This window comes from Cetorhinus maximus, chromosome 35 (assembly GCF_964194155.1).
Source record: "Cetorhinus maximus chromosome 35, sCetMax3.hap1.1, whole genome shotgun sequence".
Taxonomy (NCBI): domain Eukaryota; kingdom Metazoa; phylum Chordata; class Chondrichthyes; order Lamniformes; family Cetorhinidae; genus Cetorhinus; species Cetorhinus maximus.
Genome location: NC_135913.1, coordinates 873,957 through 890,817, shown reverse-complemented (window position 1 = coordinate 890,817; position 16,861 = coordinate 873,957). Strand labels below are relative to the sequence as shown.

Sequence of the window (16,861 nt, the reverse complement as noted above, 5' to 3'; positions counted from 1 at the left end):
GTGTCACTGAATTGGATGATTCACGTGACAACTGAGAATTTGACCAAAAAAAAGCGTCCGAAAAGGAAATTAGACACTGGACCCTCAGCTTAAACGGTTGATGCTCTGCCGAGTGCGCTCCCCTGGGTAGCAACCGGAATGTTATATTTTAATTTTCACTGGTTGCCATCCAGACAGAACTCCGGAGGAACTGCAATCACAGTCGGATTGAACATTTCTCGCTCGACCACTGACGTGGGCAGGGTGAGAAAACCGCACTGCATCGGGTTCCCCGTACCCTCTGCAGCGGGCAAGTGAATGCTCCGCCCCCGCTCCCACTTCCGCCTCCAACCCCACCCCCTCCTGTTTTTTTACAGCACAAGCTGTGGGAAGTGCAAAGGTGAGGCCGTCTGGAGAGAAATTGTGAAGCACGTCTGCGGGATTGAGGAGTTGTGGGTGGGCGGAGTTTAGTGAGTTAGGACGTGAGGCAAAAATATTCTGAACAGACCTGGGAAACTGCAGGAGGAAATACACAATTTGGACGATGGAATGTTCGTTCTCATGCAACAAAGGTGGCTGTGCTTAAGCTCAGTTGGGTCCTGGGTAGCTAAGTGGATAGACCATAGGAAGCTTTTAATATAAGAGCGTAGGGTTCAAGTCTTTGCTCCTGCCATGCTTTTAAATCTGAATGATCGATTCTCTTGCAAATCATTATATCCCCTTGTAATCACTCTTATCTCTTAAGATATTTTAAAGATTTGCAACATGCAGGTTCTATGTGATAGGAAGCGTATTTTCTGATGCGATATTTTGAGATATTTTGAATTGCGTTTTCTTCAAAATAATCAATCACTATTTTCATCCAGCCCAAAGTGACAAGGCTATGCGATGCTGATCTTCCCTGCTCTCCAAATAAAACTCGTTAATCTCCTTTAATTCCATCCATGACATTTAATTTTCAAATGTGATTTACTTTATGAAATTTACTAAATTTATTTTGAAACTTTGCAGGCAACTTGATGTTTTGAAGCGGCCGTTTACAATGGATTTGCTTTAAAGTGTAAATTCAGTGTTATTTTCAGTGACAATATTTCAGTGACAACCAAGAGCTGGAGTAGGCCACTCGGCCCTTCAATTCTCGTCTGCCTTTCAAAAAGGTGATAGCCTATCTGAATACAACCTCCGGCCTACACACATACACTTTCACCCACCCCTTGTTAATCAAGAATCTATCAGCCTTAAAGATATTCAAAGTCTTTGCTTCCACTGCCTTCTGAGGAAGAGAGGGCCAAAGATAATTTCGAAATTACCATTCAATACAATTGAAAACACAACCATCAGAAAATACTTTGCACGTCACATAGAATCAGCAAATCGCAAATTTTGGAATTATCTTAAAGGCATGTGCAGGAATTTACGTGAGAATCGATAATTCGCAGTAAAAAATCAACGCCCGAATAGGGACTTGAACCCTAGACCCTCAGATTAAAAGTCTGATGCTCTACCGACTGAGCTATCCGGGCTCTAGGCACTCGATCGCGCTGCGACCTTTACTGGCTGATGGTGAACATTGCATCCTGCAGATTCTGCACTATTTCTGCCGTCACCCACTGTGTTCAGCCGATTTTTCTCACACCCGTTTCTCACTCCCATCGCCAAATTCAAGCACAATTGATCTTCACAAATACGAACCCGTCCGCTTCACGCCAAAGCCGGGCCCGCACCCATTAAACACTCAACAATTTTTTTTTGAAAGTTTGGGGTCTGCCTGATTGAAAGAAACAAAATTATAACATGCAGCCGTTGAATTGGCTTTGCCAATGAATGAACACTCTGTAAAATCAACACTTTACAGCAGCACCGGTGGGTAGAAAATAAATTTATTAATGAAAACACAAGACATTTCCCATTAATGGCTTCAATAAATCAATGCGATTTTTGTTACCTAAATAATGGACATTTGTTCAACTGGCTGTTCATTTTAGCCCAGGCCATCATCTCTTGTAAAGAACGTACCCATTACCAAGATTCAGCAGAGTCACACATTTACCTCTTGCTTTTATCCTTACACCCTTTCATGAAGTAGGTGCGACGCTTCAAATTCTCCATATCTCTGACATCATGCTTGTATATCAGATCACCTGGGGGATTTTCACACACACCCTCACCCAAGTTCCTCCTGTATTTCCTGGGGCATCCTCGGATGCATCCCTCCCGGCTTATAAACTTGTATCACAGCCACTCTCACAAACATCCCCCTTTATCAAAATTTGATCCATCCAGTCTGAAACACCTCCAGATTCACTGCTGATTTGCCAGTACCTTCCTCCTTTCTAAACTCAGGTGGGAAAGATTCATTAAATACCTCAGCCATGACCTCTGCCTGCACCTTAAAAATAATGAAGGCTCGGCTTCCACCGGCTTTTCAGGAAGAGTTGCAAAGGCTCGTGACCCTCTGAGAGAGAAAAATTCTCCACATCTGTGTCTTAAAAGAGCGACCCCTAGTTCAAGATTCTCCCACAAGAGGAGACAGCTCTTCCATAGGCATTAATTGCTCATGATTTCTGGATTTAGATCAACAAAAAGCACCCGAACAGGGACTTGAACCCTGGACCCTCAAATTAAAAGTCTGATGCTCTACCGACTGAGCTATCCGGGCTCGGACTCTAAATCCCCACCACGATGTTACCTACATGACAGCGAACATTACATCCTTCAGATTCTGTACTTTTTCTGTGGTCATCCAGTGTGTTCGGCGGATTGCCCCCACGTACCCAGTCTCAATACCATGGCTGATTTCAATCACAATGGCTCTTCACAAATCCTCACCGGTCCAGTTCAACCCAAAATTTGCCCAGCACCCATTAAACGCCCTTCCATTCATTTTGGCATTTTGGTGTGCTACCTCATTCAGATAAGAAAACTGATAATATTCATTTAGGTAATTGCAAACAGATGCACAATATGCAAGGATCCGGCCGGACAGAAAACCCTCCTTAACGCATGGACAGGAAAGTGACTTCGCCGGACGAAATACAATCAAGAGTCCATTGAGCGCGGCTTGTCGATCAATTGGATGATTCACATGAGAATTGAGAATTGAACAATAAAAGCGACCGAACAGGGTCTAATTAAACGTGGACCCTCAGTTTAAACAGCTGATGCTTTCCCGAGTGCGCGGTCCTGGGTAGCAACCGGAAATTTAAATACGCATTTTCGCTGCTGGCCGTCCAATCAGAACGTCCAAGGGGTTGCAATAACAGTCGGATTGGACGTTAATCGCCCGACCTCGTGACGGGGGCAGGATGAGAAAACCGCACCACAGAGGGTTTCCCAGACATTCAGCAGCGGGCAAGCGAAGCCACGCCCCACTTTTGTACGGCACAAGGCTGCCGTAAAGACGTCAGGCAAAGAGGAATTTGAGATCAAATTATCGCCCACTATCAACATCCTATGGGTTACCATTGAACAGAAACTGAACTGGACCAACCATATAAATACTGTGGCTACCAGGGCAGGTCAGAGGCTAAGATTCCTGCGAAGAGAAGCTCACCTCCTGACTCCCCAAAACCTGTCCACCATCTACGAGTCACAGCTCAGGAGTGTGATGGAATGCTCTCCACTTGCCCGGATGAGTTCAGCTCCAACAACACTCAAGATGCTTAATAACAACCAGGGCATAGAAGCCAGCTATTTTGGCACCACATCCACCAACATTTGCTCCCACCACCACCGACGAACAATGGCAGCAGTGTGTACGATCTACAAGATGCACTGCAGTAATTCAGCAAGGCCTCTTCGATAGCACCTTCCAAACACGCGACCACCACCCTCCAGAAGTACAAGGACAACAGATGAATTGGAGCACCACCACCTATAAGTTCCCTTCCAAGTTACTGTCCATACTGTCTTGGAAATATATCGTCCTTCCATCACTTCGCTGGGTCAAAACCCTGGAACATTCTTCCAGACACCACATGGACCGCAGCGGTTCAAGAAGGCAGCTCACCACACCTTCTCAAACGCAACCTGGGATGGCCAATGAATGCAGGCCCAGCCAGCAAAGCCCACATCCCGTGAAAAAAAACAAAATAATACATTAATATCTTTTACAGGCAAGTACTTTAAATGGAGGCAAAATTGGGAGTGGGATAGAAAGTATAATACCCCAAATAAAGAGAGACAGACAGCAGGGATATTACGTATATAGTTCTGGATACCTATGTTAATAACCAGCGAGATAAAACAGGGATATGATCCGAGAGAATTAGCGGGGAGTCAGGGCGAGCCTGAGAGAGATCAGATGAATTGAAAGGGATTCTAGACAAGCACAGGAGGCAGAATGGGACAGGGCTATGATGGATATAATGAACCCTTATTGACTGTTGCATTTTGAGAAAGTGATTTTTATTTAGAACGTTGGATGTGAGGAACACATAAAAGACTTGTTAGTGATGGCCAGCTGCTTCATACAATCATCATCCTTCAATTTCACTAGCCAATTCTTTGGCCAGAAGACAACATTGGTTTTACTCGAATCCAGAAACTGAATTTCCTCAAGTGAATAGGTTGGTCAGCGACCTTAAACTGATGCAATAGAAGGGACAGTTGCAGTATGGAAGCTAAGGTTTCTGAATGGCAGGAAACAAAGAGCAGTGGTGAGCTATTGTTTTACATACTGGAGGAATGTAAATAGAATGGGGGTGTGGTGGGCGGACTTGGTCTCATGGTAACATTATTAGAACCATTGCTCTTCTTTACATGCAGTAACGACTGAGACGTGGATGTGCCAATCTCGAATACAAAATTTGAGGACGGAAAAAATAGGGCAAATATTGTGAGGACTGCGAGGAGGATAGAGCAAGATTGCAGGAGCTCATAAGTAAATCAGACATAAGTAATTCAATAATACCATCAATGCATTACACGGCAAGATATCTCCGCTCATCCAATTCTGGTGTTGTGAGGATCTCTGATGCTAATCATTCCAACACTGAACTTTGGCTATGACGCGCGAAGACCCATAGCTCTGGTACTCCCTCCCAAATCCTTTCCATACCTCATCAGCCCTCTTCAACACCCATCAAAAGGTAACTCTTTGCACAATGTTTTCACAAGCAGCCCTAACTGTCCATTAAAGAAGGACACACGAGTTGAGAGCAGGAGTAACCATGCGGCCCCTCGAGCTGCATCTGTCCCTTGATTAAACTATGGCTGTTCTGAATGTGACCTCAAGTAGGAAAGTCGTCCATTCGTCTCACGACGTCAAGGACTCCCAGAGGGCTTTAGGGGCAATCAAGTTACTTCAGAGTTCACTTAACTATCGTAATATTTAGATCGCAGCATCCAATTTGCACACTGCAATCTCTCACAAGAAACGACGTGATCATGGCCTGAGGATCCGCTGCTGTTCAGTTGGAAGAGGGAGAAACCCAGAGCATCAGGCAAAAATACTTAACTCATACTCAAAATTGTGCCTTGGGATATTTTATGGATCCTTAATCAATGAAGACCATACCAAATATAGATATTAAAGTGGTTTCATTACATAAAAAATAAGCTCACCAGTGCCCTTATCACGTAACTTACACTTTACGGCAATGTCTGCTTTAAATTGCCCTTTCAAAACAACATGATTCCTAATAAAATTTTAAACTTCATTCAGAAAATGTTCTAACATGAATTATCTTTGAAGATTTGGTGCCCTGATAGAAATGAAACATTTCTTTTATTCAGACATCAGAAAATTCAGCTTAAAAACTCATGAAACACGGGACTGAAAGAAAATAGGAATTGAAAATCCCGGAACCTCTGCTCAATATATTTCAAAGCACCGACTTCAGAAAAAAACTCTCTTTAAAAAACCCCAACAAGAGCCAAACCTTGCAACTTCCTAAGATTAGCGCACTAGCTTGGTGAATTCTAAGCGTGAAGCAGTGACTGAACATGGACTTGAATCCTAGGCTCCGAATTAAACATGTGATGCCCTAACAGCTGAGCTTCCCGGGCTCAGGAGTAAACCCTGACACAGCGACCTTCACTGGCAAAAATGGGACATTACAAAGTCCACATTCGCTTTGCTTTTCAAACATCCACCTTCTTGAGCTTATTTCTCTCATACATCCATTCCCTGTGCCCCTACGGGCTTGGTGCACAAACCCTCTTTTAAAACACTATCAGCTGCACACTGTTTCCTTGTTAAGGTCTTACTGGGGCTCCGTGAGTGGAAGTAAAAGATGAAATGTTAATTTTGGGCTAACCGCTGCTTCAAGGTCAATGCAAACAATGCAGGTCGAGCAGAAAAAGCTGAGTTTCGTTTAATGTAGTACGTTGAAATGAAAAGAGATGGCAGGAGGCTCGAGCGAAGCAAAAACAAAAGGTGGTATGTACTGGCTGTGCAGTATGACGTCTTTCTGTGCCATATAGCCCATGGAATTATTTCTGAATCAGGAGAATTAAAATTACAGGGTTCCGGAGAACTGTATGAAAATATGAGTGAGAATTGTGATTTAAAAGCAATTCGTAAGCAGAGACTTTAATTTTAAACGCTCAGATGAAAAACATCTGATGCGTTCCCCGCTCAGCTATATATGCTTCTCAATTCTGTTTTACACCCACATTCACTGCCTGATATCCTGCACTTTCTGCAACTCATTTCCCAGCAATGCAGTCTGTGCAGTGCATTTCTCTCATACAGCCGCACATGCTGAGGCATCACTTCAGAGAAGGTCAACATAAACCATTCCGCAACCCCCCGGCGACACCCCGACTCCCATAACCCCACAACTACCACTGCCGAACGCCCCAACCCTGCCACTTGCAAGCTGTTTGGTCGTTTCTGGTACACTGGGTTCCGCTGAAAGAAAGTTTTAAAATAAATGTCACTTGGCCCTAATTGCCGATTTCATGTTAGTGAAAACATACGAACATACATGCGAACTAGGAGCAGGAGTAGGCCACTCGGCCTTTTAAGTCTGCTCCGCCAATAAATAAGGTAATGGCTTATCTGATTGTAACCTCCCTCTTACCCCCGAGACCCACTCACCCTCTTGTTAATCAAGAACCTATCTACCTCCGCCATAAAAATATTCAAGGACTCTGCTTCCACCGCCTTCTGAGGAAAAACGTTCCAAAGACTCACGACTCTCTGAGAGAAAAAAAATTCCTCCACTTTCTGTCTTAAATGAGCGGCCCTAATTTCTACATCCTCCCACAAGAGGAATCATCCTCTCCACGCCCACCCTGTCAAGACATCTCAGGATTTTTAAAGTTTCAATTAAGTCACCTCTGACTCTTCGAAATTCCAGCGGATACAGGCCTAACCTGTCCAACCTTTCCACATAAGGCATCCATTCGATTCCATGTATTAGTCGAGCAAATCTTGCCTGAACTGCTTCTAATGGATTTACATCTTTCCTTAAATAAGGAGATCATTACAGTACTGTACAGTCCAGATCTGGTCTTGACAGTTTTGTATAACATGGTGCACAGATAGGTCATTCATTAATTGGACTTCCTCACTTTTTTATTCATTCATGCGATGTGGGCTTTACCCTGTAGGCCAGCATTTTTTTCCAATCACTAATTGCCCTTGAAGAGGCAGTGGTGAGCTGCCATCTTGAATCGCAGCAGTCCATGCGCTGTAGACACACCCACAGTGCTGTTAGTGAGAGAGTTCCAGGATTGTGACCGACTGACGTGAAGGAAAGGCGATATATTTCCAAGCCAGAATGGTGAGTGGTTTGGAGTGGAATTTAAAGTTGCTGTTGTTCCCGTGTGTCTCATGTCCTTATCTTTCTTGATGGGAGCGACCGTGGGTTTGGAATGTGCTGTCTAAGGAGCCTTGGTGAATTGCTGCAGTGCATCTTGTGGTGACCAGATGTAGGGGAGTCATAAGGTGACTTGCTCGCCGCAGGATTCCAAGCCTCTGACATACTCTTGTAGCCATAATATTTAAATGGCGAGTTCAGTTCATTTTCTGTTCAATGGTAACCCCCAGGATGTTGATAGCGGGGGATTAGGCAATGGAAAAGCCACTGAACATCAAGTACAGTTGCTTCTATTCTCTCCTGTTGAAGATGGTCTTTGCCTGGTACTTGTGTGGCACGAATGTTATTTGCCACTTCTCAGCCGAACCCTGGACATTGTGCAGGTCTTGCTGCATTTGTGCACGGGCTATCAGGGATAGTGTGAACGTTCTGCAATCGTCAGCGAACATTCTCACTTCTGACTCTTTGATGGAAGGACTGATGAAGCAGCTGATGTTTGTTCGGATTAGGACACTACCCTGAGGAACATCTGCAGTGATTCCCTGGAACTGAGATCATTTCCCTCCAACTACCACAACCATCTTCTTTTGTACTGGGTATAGCTCCAACCGGTGCAGAGTTTCCCCCTGATTCCCATTGACTCCAGATTTGATAGGGCTCCTTGATGCTACACTGGGTCAAAATGATGCCTTCATGTCAATGGCAGTCATTCTCACCTCACATGTGGAGTTTATCTCTTTGTCCATGTTTCAGTTAAGGCTGTAATGAGGTCTGTAAAGAGCTGAGTGACCCTGGAGTAACCCATACAGGGCGCCAGTGAGCAGGTTATTGCTCAGCAAGTGTAGCTTGATAGCACTATTGATGACCCCCTGCATCATTCGCCACCTAACACTCTTTTAAAACTGATCTCTTGAGCACCACTGATTTTAATCTTCACAACTCTGAGGGCATTGCCATCACCCACCTAGGCGCAAAGCTCTGGAATTCCCGCCCACAATCAACCCCCATTCCTTCACTTGTTCTGAACGTTCATTAAATCTATCATTTTGTGCAAGATTTTCACCATCCTCTCTAATGTTGTGTCATAGAGGCAGGAAAGCTTTGAATCTTCATCGCACCTTTAACGACATTGGGATATTCCAAAGATCTATTCAGATAATTAAATTATTTTGACGTGTTCTTACCTTAGTAATATAGTGATCACAGCAGTCAATAAACAAACCACAAGCTCGCAGAAGCACTAATGTGATCATGATCTCGTAACCTATCGTTGTTTTGTTGATTAATCGATAAACCCAGAAAACCAGGCATTCCTCCCTTGCTCCTCTTTGAAATGGTGCCTTGGGATATTTCGAAGAATTTTCATCAAAAAAGGCAACATCCAGTTGCATAAAATTCAAGTGGTGTAATTGGGTGGCAAATCAGCTTGTCGATGAAAATACGCCTTTTTTGTAAAAAAAGATGGTTTCACAGGATGTTGGAATCAGCCAGCCTGGCACCCATCTATTACCCATCACTAATTTCCCTTGAGAAGATGGTGGTGAGTTGTCTTCCGGAACAGCTGCAGCACCTGTAGAGTTGGTGCACCAACAGTGCTGTTAGGGATGAGGTTCCAGGGTGTTGACTCAACACCATGGAAGACACATGAACAAGTTAGTGTATGTGGCTTCTGCGGGAGAGTGGTGATGGAGGCGGTTCGGGGATTTGCACCTGTTGGTGGAGATGTCTCTTACAACTGACAATACAAAATTTGTCAATAAAAATAACAATCTATTTACACTTCAAAGCAAAATCATTAGCTACTGTTTCACAACATCAGATTGCCTGCAAATTCTCAGAATAAATTCAGAAAATATCACAAAATAAATTACATTTGAATTCTAACTGTCTTGAAATAAATTGGAACATATTAATAAGCTTCATTTGGGCGGCAAGGAAGAACACATTTAAATCCTCGTGTGAGCTGGGGCTGGGTGAAAATAGAAATTGATCATTTTGAAAAAAGCCATTCAATACAACAGAAAACACAGACATCAGAAAATACTTTGCATTTTAATATGAATCAGTGCACCTGAAAGGGATGCGTAGCAATTGTTCATAATTTCTGGGATTCAGATAAGAATTAATACTTACAGTTGAACCCAGCACCCGAACAGGGATTTTATCCCTGGACCCTCAGATTAAAAGTCGAATATTCTACCGACTGAGCTATCCGGGCGCCGTGAGTGCAACCGCACAGCGACCTACACTGGCTCAAAGTGAACATTACATCGTTCAGCTTGTGTGCAAATTTTACAAACATCTTCAAAAACCAGTCCGCTTTACCCCAAAGTCCGGCACGCGCCACAAAACGCTCTTCCACTACATTTTGTAAATACTGGGGGCTGCCTGATCGAAAGAAAAAAAATGATGATGTTCATCTAACAGGTATATTCAGGTAAATGCAAACATGTGCACAATATGCACGGAGTCGGCCGGAGAGAAAACCCTCTGCCAGACGAAACACAATCACAAAGTCCATTCAAACATGTCTTTTTGATGTGTCACTGAGTTGGATGATTCACGTGTGAACTGAGAATTTAAGCAAAAAAAAGCGTCCGAAAAGGAAATTAGAATCTGGACTCTCAGATTAAACGGTTGATACTCTGCCGAGTGCGCTCCCCGGGGTAGCAACCGGAATGTTATGTTTTAATGTTCGCTGGTTGCCATCCAGCCAGAACTCCGGCCGGCCTGCAATCACAGTCGGATTGAACATGTCTCGCCCGACCACTGACGGGGGCAGGGTGAGAAACCCGCACCGCAGCGGGTTCCCCGGGCCTTCAACAGCGGGCAAGTGAATCCAAGCCCCCGCTTCCACTTCTGCCTCCACCCGCACCCACTCTTGTTTTTTTACGGCACGAGCTGTGGGAAGTGCAAAGCTGAGGGAGTCTGGAAAGAAATTGGGAAGCAAGTCTGCGGGGTTGAGGAGTTGGGGGTGGGCGGAGTTTAGTCGGTTTAGACATGAGGCAAAAATATGCTGAACAGACCTGGGAAACTGCAGAAGGAAATACACAATTTGGAGAATGGAATGTTCATTCTCAGTCAACAAAGGTGGCGGTGCCTAAGGTCAGTGGGGTCCTGGGTAGCTCAGTGGATAGACCAACAAAAGCTTTAAATATAAGAGCGTAGGGTTCAAGTCTTTGCTCCTGCCATGCTTTTAAATCTGAATGATCGATTCTCTTGCAAATCATTCTATCCCCGTGTAATCACTCTCATCTCTTAAAATATTTTATAGATTTGCGACATGCTGGTTCTATGTGAAAGGGAGCTTATTTTCTGATGCGATATTTTGAGATATTTTGAATTGCGTTTTTTTTCGAAATAATCAATCACTATTTTCATCCAGCCCAAAGTGACAAGGCTATGCGAAGCTGATCTTCCCTGCTCTCCAAATAAAACTCGTTAATCTCCTTTAATTCCATCCATGACATTTAATTTTCAAATGTGATTTACTTTATGAAATTTACTAAATTTATTTTGACACTTTGCAGGCAACTTGATGTTTTGAAGCGGCCGTTTAGAATGGCTTTGCTTTAAAGTGTAAATTCAGTGTTATTTTCAGTGACAATATTTCAGTGACAACCAAGAGCTGGAGTAGGCCACTCGGCCCTTCAATTCTCGTCTGCCTTTCAAAAAGGTGATAGCCTATCTGAATACAACCTCCGGCCTACACACATACACTTTCACCCACCCCTTGTTAATCAAGAATCTATCAGCCTTAAAAATATTCAAAGTCTTTGCTTCCACTGCCTTCTGAGGAAGAGAGCGCCAAAGATAATTTCGAAATTACTATTCAATACAATTGAAAACACCGCCATCAGTAAATACTTTGCACGTCACATAGAATTAGCATATCGCAAATTTTGGAATTATCTTAAAGGCATGTGCAGGAATTTACGTGAGAATCGATAATTCGCAGTAAAAAGTCAACGCCCGAATAGGGACTTGAACCCTAGACCCTCAGATTAAAAGTCTGATGCTCTACCGACTGAGCTATCCGGGCTCTACTCATTTGGCAGCGCTGTGACGTTTACTGGCTGATGGTGAGCATTGCATCCTGCAGATTCTGCACTTATTCTGCCGTCACCCACTGTGTCCAGCCGATTTTTCTCACACCCGTTTCTCACTCCCATCGCCAAATTCAAACACAATTGATCTTCACAAATACGAACCCGTCCGCTTCAAGCCAAAGCCGGGTCCGCACCCATTAAACACTCAACAATTTTTTTTTGAAAGTTTGGGGTCTGCCTGATTAAAAGAAACAAAATTATAACATGCAGCCTTTGAATTGGCTTTGTCAATGATTGAACACTCTGTAAAATTCACACTTTACAGCAGCACCGGTGGATAGAAAATAAATTTATTAATGAAAACACAAGACATTTCCCATTAATGGCTTCAATAAATCAATGCGATTTTTGTTACCTAAATAATGGACATTTGTTCAACTGGCTGCTCATTTTAGCCCAGGCCTTCATCTCTTGTAAAGAACGGACCCATTACCAAGATTCAGCAGAGTCACACATTTACCTGTTGGTTTTATCCTTACACCCTTTCATGAAGTAGGTGCAACGCTTCAAATTCTCCATATCACTGACATCATCCTTCTATCTCAGATCACCTGGGGGATTTTCACACACACCCTCACCCAAGTTCCTCCTGTATTTCCTGGGGCATTCTCGGATGCATCCCTCCCGGCTTATGAACTTGTATCACAGCCACTCTCTCAAACATCCCCCTTTATCAAAATTTGATCCAGCCAGTGTCTGAAACACCTCTAGATTCACTGCTGATTTGGCAGTGCCTTCCTCCTTTCTAATCTCAGGTGGGAAAGATTCATTAAATATCTCAGCCATGACCTCTGCCTCCACCTTAAAAATAATGAAGGCTCGGCTTCCGCCGGCTTTTCAGGAAGAGTTCCAAAGGCTTGTGACCCTCTGAGAGAAAAAACTTCTCCACATCCGTGTCTTAAAAGAGCGACCCCTTGTTAAAGATTCTCCCACTAGAGGAGACAGCTCCTCCACATCCACCAAGTCATGGACGTTCGGGATCTTATATGTTTCAATCAAGGCACCCATTACGCTTCTAAAGTGCAGTAGATGCAAGCCTAACCTGTCCAAACATTCGTCATAAGAAAACATACCCATTCCAGGTACTAGTCCAGTAAACATTCTCTCAACTGCTTGCAGCGTATTTACACATTAAATAAGGAGATCAATGCTGTACACAGTTTTCCAGATATGGTGTCCCCAGTCCTGTACAACATGGTTTACAGGTAGGTCATACATTATTTGGGCTTCTCCACTTATCTTTTAATTTATTCATGGGATGTGGGATTCGCTGGCTAGGCTAGCATTTATGCCCATCACTAACTGCACTTGAGAAGCTGGTGGCGAACTGCCTTCCTGATCCGCAGAATTCCACGCACTGTAGGCACATCCACCGTGCTGTTAGAGAGGGAGTTCCAGGGCTTTGACCCAGGGACAGTGAATGAACGGCGATGTATTTCCAAGTCAAAATGATGAGTGGCTTGGAGGGTAACTTGCAGTTTGCTGACGTTCGCATGTGTCTGCTGCACGTGTCTCTCTAAGCGGTTGCGGTCGTGCAGGTGCTGACAATGGTGCTTTGATGAGTTCCTTGCCGCCATCATGTAGACGGTGCACATTGCTGCTACTATACGTCGGTGGTGGAGGGAGTGAATGTTTACGGATGGGGTGCCAATCAAGCGGGCTGATCTGGCCTGAGTGATGTCTAGCTACTTGAGTGTTGTGGGAGCTACACTCAGCCAGGGAACTGGAGGATATTCCATCGCACTCATGACTTGTGCGTTGTTGATAGTGGGCAATATTTGTAAGTTAGGAGGTGAATTGCACGCCGCAGGATTCCTAGCCTTTGACCTACTCTTCTAGTCACTGTGTTTATATGGTTAGTCCAGTTCAGTATCTGATCAATGGTAACCGCCTGGATGTTGATAATGGGGGATTCAGCGATGGCTTTGCCACTGAGTGTCAAGGAAAGTTGCTTAAATTCTCCCCGGTTCGAGATGGTCATTGCCTGGCACTTGTGTGGTGCGCATGTCTTGCCACTTATCAGCCCAAGCATGGATATTATCTGGGACTTGTTATATTTGTAGTTAGACTGCTTCAGTACCTGAGGATGCGCGAATGGTGCTGAAAATTGTGTAATCATCAGCGAACATCCCCACTTCTGAACTATGATTGAATGAAGGTGATTGATGAAGCAACTGAAGATGCTTTAGCCGAGGACACTATCCAGACGACGTCCAGCAGTGATGCCCTGCACCTCAGTTTATTTCCTGCCAACTGCAACAACCATCTTCCTTTGTGCTGGAAATGACTATATACAGTACAGGGATTCCCCCTCATTCCCATTGACTCCAGTTTTGTTCGGAAACCATGATGCCACACAATTGGTCAAATGCTGACTTGATGTCAATTGCAGCCACTCTCACTTCACATTTGGAGTTTAGTTCTTTATCCATGTTTGAATTAAGGCTGTAATGAGGTCTGAATCTGAGTGACCCTGGCGGAACACAGACTGGACGCTATTGAGCACGTTACTGCTAAGCAAGTGTCGCTTGATAGCATTGTTGATGCCCCCTTCCATCACTTTACAAATAATCAAGTGGAGAAGAATGGGGCACTCATGGTCGGTTTGGATTTGTCCTGCTTTTTGTGGACGGAACACATTTCGGCAAACATCCACATTTTCGTGTAGATGCCAGTATTGTAGCTGCAATGGAACAAAGTGGATTGGGGTTTTGCAAGTTCTGGTGCCGAATTCTCTTACCCAATTTTGTCAGCGCCATTAATATTGCACTATCCAGTGCCTTCAGACGTATCATATCACATGGAGTGAATCGAATTGGCTGAAAACTGGCCTCTGCGAAGCTGAAGAGCTCTGGAGTTCATCATCCACTCAGCAAATCTGCCTCAAGGTGGTTGCTAATTCCGCAGCCTTATCTTTTCCACTGATGTGCACAGCTCTTCCATTATTGGGGATGTGGATATTTGTGGAGGCTCTCCCTCCATTGAGTTGTTTAATTGTGCACCAAATTCACGGCTGAATGTGACGGGGCTGCAGGTCTCAGATCGGATCTGCTGGTTGTGGGATCACTTCGCTTGTCCATCACTTGCTCCTTATTCTTGTTGTAGTTTCACAAGGTTGACACCTCATTTTTAAGTATGCCTGCCTGATTCAGCACGAGGCATATTCTCCTGCACTCTTCGTTGAACTATGGTTGATCCCCTACCTTGGTGGAATTCGTACACTGGGGAATATGCCGCGCCTGAGGATACAGATTGTGCTTGAAAACATTTCAGCTGCTGATGATGGCCCACAGCACCTAATGGTTCCCCACTCTTTGAGCTGCTAGGTATGGAAGCATTCCTCTACGGAATTTGAAATATGCTGGACATGATCCAGCACAGGGATTGCTATTCATATTTAATAATTTGCGAGAAAATATTATGTTATAAAAGAGGTTTGGCCGATAAATAATGTAATTCCTATAATTTAATAAGTGAACCAGGACATGCCCAGAAAATTATAGACCCGTCAGGTTAAATTCACTGGTGCAAGAAATAATGGAATGCTTACTAAAGATGAACATTGAAAAATATCTAAATATGAGGAATGAAATATTGAGTAGAGAGCATGCTTCCCTACTTACCAACCTAAACATATCCAGAGCATCACAAGCAATGATTTTTCTTCCCATTCCCGCACAATACCTCAGGGTTCCCTCAGGAACGTCTCCATGACCCATTCCAATTTCTCATTCAGATGCTGACCCTCAGTGGCATCATACATTCTTTCACATGTACGGTGGTCATCTGCTCCCCCTCAGCATCTCTCTCCACCCCACAACCATTGACACTTGATCAAACTGCTTATCCATTACTGAATGAGATTTAATGTCCTCCTTGTTTTGGCCTCTGCTGCAAGCTCCCCGATCCCAGATTCTGATACCACCCTTCTCGCTGGGAAAACTGTGTGAGCTTGAACCAGGCTGTTCACATATTTGATTTCGTATTTGGCCTTCAGGGAAGATTTGGTCTTTGTATCTGTATCACCACTAAAATCGCCTATTTCCACCTCTACCAATTTCCAATGCCCAACACCCCACCTGCTGCAACTCAACTGCTCCTGGAGCTCTGAGCAATGATATTATTTCATCAAGACTTGACTATCCTAAATCACTGCTCATCTACCGTCCATTTTCTCGCCTCCGTAAATTTGAAATGATCCAAAGCTCTATTGCCCATGTCCCACAAAATCACCCCCGGAGTCATCAAAACTTGCATTCGCTCACCTTAAAGAAATGGCTTAAAGAAAATGTTTTTATTTTCAAAGAAAGGAAAGAACTTTAAATCTACCAGAACTCCCCATGTCAGTAATTTCCAAAAAATCACAACAACCCCAACTTTCATTAACTCTGACCTCTTGATTATAATTTTTCCAACACTGATGGCCGTGCCGTCACCCACCTGGCACCAAAGTCTGGAATTCCCTCCCAGAAACCCTCCTCATCTCTTCACTTATTCTGAACGCTCATTAAACCTATCCCTTTGTGCAAGAATTTCACCATTATCCTCAATGCTGTGTGAAAGACGAAAGAGAGGCTTGAAAGTTCAAAACACCTTTCACCACATTAGGATATGACAAAGATCTATGCAGGAAACTAAATTATTTTGAAGTGTTCTTACTATAGTAATGTAGTAATCACAGCAGCCAATTTACAAACAACATGTTCACACAAGCCGCAATATGATCATGATCTGGCGATCTACTTTTCTTATGTTGATTAATTGATCAATCCAGCTCGCCAGTCAATCCACCCCTGCTTCCCTTCAACATGGTGCCGTGGGATCTTTTGCAGAATTTTCATCAGAAAATGCAACACCCACTCTTTAAGTAGTGTCAGTGGGTGGACAATCAGCTTGTCGATGAAAATTGGCTCTTCAGCAAAAAAATGATTTCACAGGAAGCAGGCATCAGTTAGCTGATCCTGCATTTGATTCCCATCGCTAATTCCCCTTCTGAAGGTGGTG

The 16,861-nt window shown here is 43.9% G+C and overlaps 3 non-coding genes across 3 annotated transcripts; all 3 read right to left on the bottom strand.

The window, feature by feature from the left end:
* Positions 1-1,429: 1,429 nt before the first annotated feature.
* On the bottom strand, positions 1,430-1,502 carry trnak-uuu (transfer RNA lysine (anticodon UUU)). The gene has a single exon. It is a non-coding gene; the product is annotated as a tRNA-Lys (tRNA).
* Positions 1,503-2,565: 1,063 nt separating this feature from the next.
* On the bottom strand, positions 2,566-2,638 carry trnak-uuu (transfer RNA lysine (anticodon UUU)). Its single transcript has one exon. It is a non-coding gene; the product is annotated as a tRNA-Lys (tRNA).
* Positions 2,639-11,717: 9,079 nt separating this feature from the next.
* Positions 11,718-11,790, bottom strand: trnak-uuu (transfer RNA lysine (anticodon UUU)). The gene has a single exon. It is a non-coding gene; the product is annotated as a tRNA-Lys (tRNA).
* Between the last annotated feature and the right edge of the window lie 5,071 nt (positions 11,791-16,861).